Below are 8,860 nucleotides of genomic sequence, written 5' to 3'. Positions count from 1 at the left end.
CCAAAATTGACCACACAGTTGGAAGTAAAGCACTCCTCAGCAAATACAAAAGAACAGAAATTACAACAAACTGTCTCTCAGACCACAGTGCAATCAAACTAGAACTCAGGATTAAGAAACTCACTCAAAACCACTCAACTACATGGAAACTGAACAACCTGCTTCTGAATGACTACTGGGTGCATAACAAAATGAAGGCAGAAATAAAGATGTTCTTTGAAACAAATGAGAACAAAGATACAACATACCAGAATCTCTGGGACACATTTAAAGCAGTGTGTAGAGGGAAATTTATAGCCCTAAATGCCCACAAGAGAAAGCAGGACAGATCTAAAATGGACACTCTAACATCACAATTAAAAGAACCAGAGAAGCAAGAGCAAACACATTCAAAAGCTAGCAGAAGGCAAGAAATAACTAAGATTAGAGCAGAACTGAAGGAGATAGAGACACAAAAAAACCTTTCAAAAAATCAATGAATCCAGGAGCTGGTTTTTTGAAAAGATCAACAAAATTGACAGATTACTAGCAAGACTAATAAAGAAGAAAAAAGAGAAGAATCAAATAGACCCAATAAAAAATGATAAAGGGGATATCACCACTGACCCCACAGAAATAAAAACTAGCATTAGAGAATACTATAAACACTTCTATGCAAATAAACTAGAAAATCTAGAAAAAATGGATAAATTCCTGGACACACACACCCTCCCAAGACTAAACCAGGGAGAAATTGAATCCCTGAATAGACCAATAACAGGCTCTGAAATTGAGGCAATAATTAATAGCCTACCAACCAAAAAAAGTCCAGGAACAGACGGATTCACAGCTGAATTCTACCAGAGGTACAAGAGGAGCTGGTACCATTCCTTCTGAAACTATTCCAATCAACAGAAAAAGACGGAATCCTCTCTAACTAATTTTATGAGACCAACATCATCCTGAAACCAAAGCCTGGCAAAGACACAACAAAAAAAGAGAATTTTAGACCAATATCCCTGATGAACATCGATGCGAAAGTCCTCAATAAAATACTGGCAAACCAAATCCAACAGCACATCAAAAAGGTTATCCACCATAAACAAGTCGGCTTCATCCATGGGATGCAAGCCTGGTTCAACATACACGAATCAATAAACGTAATCCATCACATAAACAGGACCAATGACAAAAACAACATGAATTTCTCAATAGATGCAGAAAAAGACTTTGACAAAATTCAACAGCCCTTCATGCTAAAAACTCTCAATAAACTAGGTACTGATAGAATGTATCTGAAAATAATAAGAGCTATTTATGACAAACCCACAGCCAATATCATACTGAATGGGCAAAAACTGGAAAAATTCCCTTTGAAAACTGGCACAAGACAGGGATGCCCTCTCCCAGCACTCCTATTCAATATAGTGTTGGAAGTTCTAGCCAGGGCAATCAGGCAGGAGAAATAAATAAAGGGTATTAAAGTAGGAAAAGAGGAAGTCAAATTGTCCCTGTTTGCAGATGACATGATTGTATATTTAGAAAACCCCATTGTCTCAGCCCAAAATCTCCTTAAGCTGATAAGCTACTTCAGCAAAGTCTCAGGATACAAAATCAATGTGCAAAAATCACAAGCATTCCTATACACCAGTAACAGACAAACAGAGAGCCAAATCTTGAGTGAACTCCCATTCACAATTGCTTCGAAGAGAATAAAATACCTAGGAATCCAACTTACAAGGAATTTGAAGGACCTCTTCAAGGAGAATTACAAATCACTGCTCAACGAATAAAAGAAGACACAAAACAAACAAATGGAAGAACATTCCATGCTCATGGATAGGAAGAATCAGTATGGTGAAAATGGCCATACTGCCCAAGGTAATATATACATTCAATGCCATCCCCATCAAGCTATCAATGACTTTCTTCACAGAATTGGAAAAAACTACTTTAAAGTTCATATGGAGCCAAAAAAGAGCCCACATTGTCAAGACAATCCTAAGCCAAAAAAACAAAGCTGGAGGCATCACCCTATCTGACTTAAACTATACTACAAGGCAACAGTAAACAAAATAGCAAGGTACTGGTCCCAAAACAGATATATAGACCAGTGGAACAGAACAGAGCCCTCAGAAATAGTACCACATATCTACAACCATCTGATCTTTGACAAACCTGACAAAAACAAGAAATGGGGAAAGGAATCCCTATTTAATAAATGGTGCTGGGAAAACTGGCTAGCCATATGTAGAAAGCAGAAACTGGATCCTGTCCTTACACCTTATACAAAAATTAATTCAAGATGGATTAAATACTTAAATGTTAGACCTAAAACCATCAAAACCCTAGAAGAAAACCTAGGCAATACTATTTAGGACATAGGCATGGGCAAGGACTTCATGACTAAAACACCAAAAGCAATGGCAACAAAAGTCAAAATTGACAAATGGGATCTAGTTAAACTAAAGAGCTTCTGCACAGCAAAAGAAACTACCATCAGAGTGAACAGGCAACCTATAGAATGGGAGAAAATTTTCACAATCTACCCATCTGACAAAGGGCTAATATCCAGAATCTACAAAGAACTTAAACAAATTTACAAGAAAAAATCAAACAACCCCATCAAAAAGTGGGCAAAGGATATGAACAGACACTTCTCGAAAGAAGATATTTATGCAGCCAACAGACACATGAAAAAATGCTCATCATCACTGGTCATCAGAGAAATGAAAATCAAAACCACAATGAGATACCATCTCACACCAGTTAGAATGGCAATCATTAAAAAGTCAGGAAACAACAGGATGGAGAGGATCTGGAGAAATAGGAACTCTTTTACACTGTTGGTGGGAGTGTAAACTAGTTCAACCATTGTGGAAGACAGTGTGGTGATTCCTTAAGGATCTAGAACTAGAAATACCTTTTGACCCAGTCATCCCATTAGTGGGTATATACCCAAAAGATTATAAATCATGCTGCTATAAAGACACATGCACATGTATGTTTATTGAGGCACTATTCACAATAGCAAAGGCTTGGAACCAACCTAAATGTCCATCAGTGATAGACTGGATTAAGAAAATGTGGCACATATACACCATGGAATACTATGCAGCCATAAAAAAGGATGAGTTCATGTCCTTTGCAGGGACATGGATGAAGTTGGAAACCATCATTCTGAGCAAACTATCACAAGGACAGAAAACTAAACACCGCATGTTCTCACTCATATGTGGGAATTGAACAATAAAAACAGTTGGACACAGGGTGGGGAACATCACACACCAGGGCCTGTTGTGGGGTGGGGGGAGCGGGGAGGGATAACATTAGGAGATACATCTAATGTAAAGGATGAGTTAATGGGTGCAGCACACCTACATGGCACATGTATACCTTTGTAACAAACCTGCACATTGTGCACATGTACCCTAGAACTTAAAGTATAATATAAATAAATAAATAATGCAAAAAATTAGCTGGGCATGGTGGCAGATGCTTGTAATCTCAGCTACTCAGGAGGCTGAGGCCAGAGAATCGCTTGAATCCGAGAAGCAGAGCTTGCCATAAGCTGAGATCGTGCCATTGCACTCCAGCCTAGTCAACAAGAGTGAAACTTCATCTGGAAAAAAAAAAAAAAAAAAGGAACGATTGAAGGTATTCAAAATAAGCCTTGGAGAATATGAGAATTAGCAGACTGGACGAAGTAGAGGAGTCAATGAAAAAGAGAGAAAAGCAAAAGAAATGATATCTTCTAGGGGTTGGAAGCCAGGAGAATAATGAGTTTTAAGATGAGTCAAACTCTGAATCTAAATCAGCTTGCACTCCCATATACATCCACTTATTTAATCCATACAACAACCCTTCAAGATATGTCATTATACCCATTTGACAGATAATAATACCAAAATACAGAGAGATTCCTTGAGCAATCTGATGGTACACAGCTAAGAAGTGATAAATGTAACAGCAAGTCTCAACTACAGGTGATTTTGCTTCACACAAGACATTTGGCAACATCTGGAGATATTTATGGTTGTTAGAACTGGGAGTGGAAGGGAGGAAAGGAGAGAGGAGAGAGGAGTGGGAGAGACTTGCTATTAGCAACTAGTGGATAGAGGCCAGATATGCTGCTAAATATCCCAGAATGCCCAGGACAGAGGAATTAAACAAAGAATTGTCTAACTCCAAATATCAGTGTTGCTGATCTAGCACATAGTCTTTCAAATGTGACGTTTAGTCTTTCCATAAGAGCACTATATCCAAGATGCAACCAGGTTCCTGCACTAAGACCAACATTAGACTAAGGGAGCCTTGACAGAAGTTTATAATTGTTTTTTAAGAGACAGGATCTCGCTATGTTGCCCCAGCTGGACCAGAGCTCCTGGGTTCAAGTGATCCTCCCATCTCAGCCTCCTGATTAGCTAGTATTATTGGTGCATGTCACCATGCCCAGCTCAGGAATATGTGTTTTTGGGTAGCACACAAAACTGAATAAGAAAATCTGGAAGTGGGACCCAGCAGTCTGTGTTTTTAAAAGCTTTCAAGATGATTCTGGTATATTCCAAAGTTTGATAACCAGTAAACTTTAAATAAATAAGTCTGATGAATTTGGCAATTTGAAAGCCATCATGGCTTGTTGAGTATGTGCTTTTTGAGAAGGTGCTAGGGAAAGAAGTAAATGCTTCAGCTAGGCATGGTGGTTCACGCCTTTAATCTCAGCATTTTGGGAGGCTGAGACAGGAGGATGGCTTGAGGCCAGGAGTTTGAGACCAGCCTGGGCAACATAGCAAGACCCCATCTCAAAGAAGAAGGAAAGGAAGAAGAGGAAGAGGACGAATAATAGGAAAAGGAGGAGGAGGAGGAAGACGAAGAAAACAAATAAAATGCTGGGGGCAAAGGAATGAATGTTACTAAGGAAATGTAATTCTATCTAGTTAGGCTCTAGTGGATAGATCCTGCCTTGTGTTTACATAATAATATCCCTTATGTTTCCTCATCTACTACTGTAGCCTGATTGCTCAAACGTAAGAAACATGTCTTACACATTTATAGATTTCCCTTGGTACTAAGTACAAAATACCATGTAGTCAATATTTAACAAATTGATGAGTGAAATTAACCAAACTTTAAAAAGTCCTGCTTTGTGTTTTGGGCAAGCTGATATTTACCTTTACCTTCACAAGGCCTAGAACATACTCATTCTCTCAGCCTGATTCTCTGACATATGGGTCAGAAATAAAGCAATCAAGGAAGTTCCTAAATAAATTTATTAGGATAGGAGAATTTGTAGATAAGGGAACAAATTCTTTCTATTCATTCACTGGGTCAACTTTTAACTCATACAGAATTATGCAAGATAATTTGGTTATTTCAGTATCATAGCTATTCATTCTTAAGGAATTGCATATTTGCCTTGTTCTAGGTACTGTGTTGAGATCTGGCAATATAAAGACCAATACTTTATGGACCTTGCTCTCAAACAACCCACAGTCCCTTAGAGTGAGAACAAACATAAAAACAAGAGTGTATAGTTGTTTGAAGATCTAGATGGAGTTCACTGGGGCACTAAGGGTAAAACTAGGTATGAGAAAGGGGATTGCTGGTACTCTAAAAATGAAGCAAATAAAAATCCAGTGAAGTTAGCTTACGAAAAAGTTAAGGATTTAGGGGTGTCTGATGAATCCCAAATCCAGTGATGCTGCTGGACTTTAAGTACAGAAACCAGAAAGTAGGAAGTAGGGCAGGAGCTGAGGACAAAGGCTTTTTTTTAAGATGGACTCTTGCTCTTATCGCCCAGGCTAGAGTGCAAGAGCACGATCTCAGCTCCCTGAAACCTCCACCTCCCAGGTTCAAGCAATTCTCCTGCCTCAGCCTCCTGAGTACCTGGGATTACGGGTCCCCACCACCACGCCCAACGCCCAACTAATTTTTGTATTTTTAGTAGAGATAGGGTTTCACCATGCTGCCCAGGCTGGTCTTGAACTCCTGACCTAAGGTGATTCACCCGCCTCGTCCTCCCAAAGTGCTGAGATTACAGGCGTGAGCCACCACGCCCGGCCGAGGACAAAGGCCTCTTACACAACTTGTTTACTAAAATCCCACCACTGAAAGGAAAAACTTCATCAAAAAGATTATTCATAAGATGAGTTACAAAGAGAAGAAAACATTTGCCCTGCAGAAGAGCTACGGGAGGGCCTTCTAGGCAGGAAAGCAAAATGAGCAAAAGTATGGGAACCTGTACCTGCGTGGACCATATTAGGGTAACAAAAAGCAGCTAAAGATGACTAGAGGACAGGCAGGGAAATGCTGGCAGGGGAGGGGTCGGTTTGGAGGGCAGAATTGAATGAATTGGCAGTGTAGGCAGGACATGGATCACAGAGCTATCAAAAGAGATCAGGGTGCTAAAGAGTTTTCAAACATGAAAATACCTGAATTAGATACACATTGAAAAAGTTGACTTGGGCAACTGTCTGGAGAGTAGACGCAAGACTCAAGTAGGATGTGAGGCTAGAAAAATGTTAGAAGGATGCTATTGTATTCATGTCATCAGTGGTGTCCAAGGTGGGAAGAGTGTATGTACCCTAGGAGAGGGACAAGCCTATCCGTTTTAGTGGAAATCAGAACTTCAGAACTTCTTTTTCCTTTTTCTTCTTTTCTTTTGAGACAGGGTCTTGCTCTGTCACCCAGGCTAGAGTGCAGTGATACAATCACAACTCAGTGCAGTGTCAAACTCCTGGGCTCAAGCAGTCCTTCCACCTCAGCCTCCCTAGTAGCTGGGACTACGGGCTCCACGCACCATCATGCGTGCCTAATTTTTAAATTCAGAACTTATTTTGATATGTTATTTGTTATATTTATTGTTATCTAAAACATTAAGGTTTACCAGTAGTACACGAATTAATACTGAGATCTTTCCTTGGTCTATATGTGAGAGGGCCATGTGCTATTTATCCTGATGGTAGAATGAAGAGAGTCCTGTGATGTAGAACCATTGACAGTGACACTCTTCATCTCACAAACTTTAGAGTGTCTATTTCAGCTAAGATGCTCCCAGTGAGATGGATTTATGGTTTATATTATCTAATTTAAGCTAAACTAGCCCTCGAAAAAATGAGCACATGATTTTTAAAAGATTGCTGCAAAGAGACATTAGATTGTAGATGATATGAATAATTCAAGCACAAGGAAATGGCAGAGCTGATGCCTCCTCTTCTGCTAGCTGAAGCTCTTTCTCAACCACATCGTTAAAAGCAATGACCACATAGATCTGACAAGAAATTGGCCAAAACAGTCTACATTATCCATAAGTCTATGTAAAATATTGTTTCCAATCCTTAAAGATAAACCTTATCCAAATTGTATATTGTGCTGTGAGATGTCAGCTATTAGTTATTGGTAGTACAAAGTCACCAGAATGAGTAAGATGTTTAAACAGAGAGGATGAAAATATATATTGCTACTTACAGCAAAATGAATGAATCTCAGAAACTTCACATTGAGAAAAAGAGGCCAGACACAAAGGAGGATTTGTTATTGATGAAATTTGTGTATAAAGTTCAAAGCAAGTAAAACATAGCTGTGGCATCAGAGGTCAGGCTAGCGATTATCCTCGGTGATGGGGGAGGAGAATGAGTCACTGGGAGAGGTCATGAGGGGAGCTTGTAGGTACTGGTAATGTTCCATATCCTGGTCCTAATTTAAACTACATGCTCACATGCTGTGTCCACTTTGTGAAAATTCATCCAGCTATACACTCACAATGTATCATCTTTTCTACATAAAAGCTGCCATTGAATAAAAGTTTAATTGAAATAGATTTTTTTTTCAAATGGAGTCTCACCCTGTCACCCAGACTGGAGTGCAATGGTACAAACTCAACTCATTGCAACCTCTGTCTCCTGGGTTCAAAAGATTCTTCTGCCTCAGCCTCCCAAGCAGCTGGGATTACAGGTGTGCACCACCACACTGGCTAATTTTTTTTTTTTTTATCTTTAGTAGAGACAGGGTTTCACCAGGTTGGCCACGCTGGTCTCGAGCTCGTTGATCCACCCACCTCGGCCTCCCAAAGTGCTGGGATTACAGGCGTGAGCCATCGTGCCCAGCCTGAAATGGATTTTAAAAAGTAAGATGTTTAACTAGTTTAGGTAGCACATATTTAAAAAATTACACAATATTTGTCCTTTTCTTACTAGCTTATTTCACTTAGCATAATGTCCTCCAGGTTAATCCATGTTGCCAAAAATAACAGGATTTCTTTCTTTTTAAAGGCTGAATAAAATCCCATTTTGTCTTTGCATGTGTGTGTGTGTGTATAAATACCACACTTTGTTAATTCGCCTATTGATTCCGCTGATACAAGGCCATCTAAAATAGTCAAACTCATAGAAGCAGAGAATACAATGGTGGTTACCAGGAGCTGGGGAGAGGGGAAAGAAAGAGCTGTTGTTCAATGGGTATAAAGTCACAGTTATACAAGATGAATTAGTTGTAGAGATTTACCATACTGCATAGTACCTCTAAGTCAACACAGTCAACAATACTGTATTATGCACTTAAAAATCCATTAAGAAGATAGATCTCATGTTAAATGTGCTTACCACCACACACACACACACACACACACACACACACACACACACACACACACAAAGATGCAAAGAAACTTTTGGAGGTGATGGATATGTCTGTTACCTTGATTATGGTGATGGTTTCATAGATGGATGTACATGTCCACACTTCAAACTATACATACTTAATATGCTTAGTTTTGTGTGTATCAATTATAGCTTAATAAGGCTGTCTAAAAAATAAATTTAAAAAATAAAATTTACTTTCTCTTTTTAAAAAAGTAAGATGTTTAATAATTATCAAGAGCATT

Source organism: Rhinopithecus roxellana, chromosome 4, assembly GCF_007565055.1.
Source record: "Rhinopithecus roxellana isolate Shanxi Qingling chromosome 4, ASM756505v1, whole genome shotgun sequence".
Classification (NCBI taxonomy): Eukaryota; Metazoa; Chordata; class Mammalia; order Primates; family Cercopithecidae; genus Rhinopithecus; species Rhinopithecus roxellana.
This window is presented reverse-complemented; position numbering follows the sequence as displayed.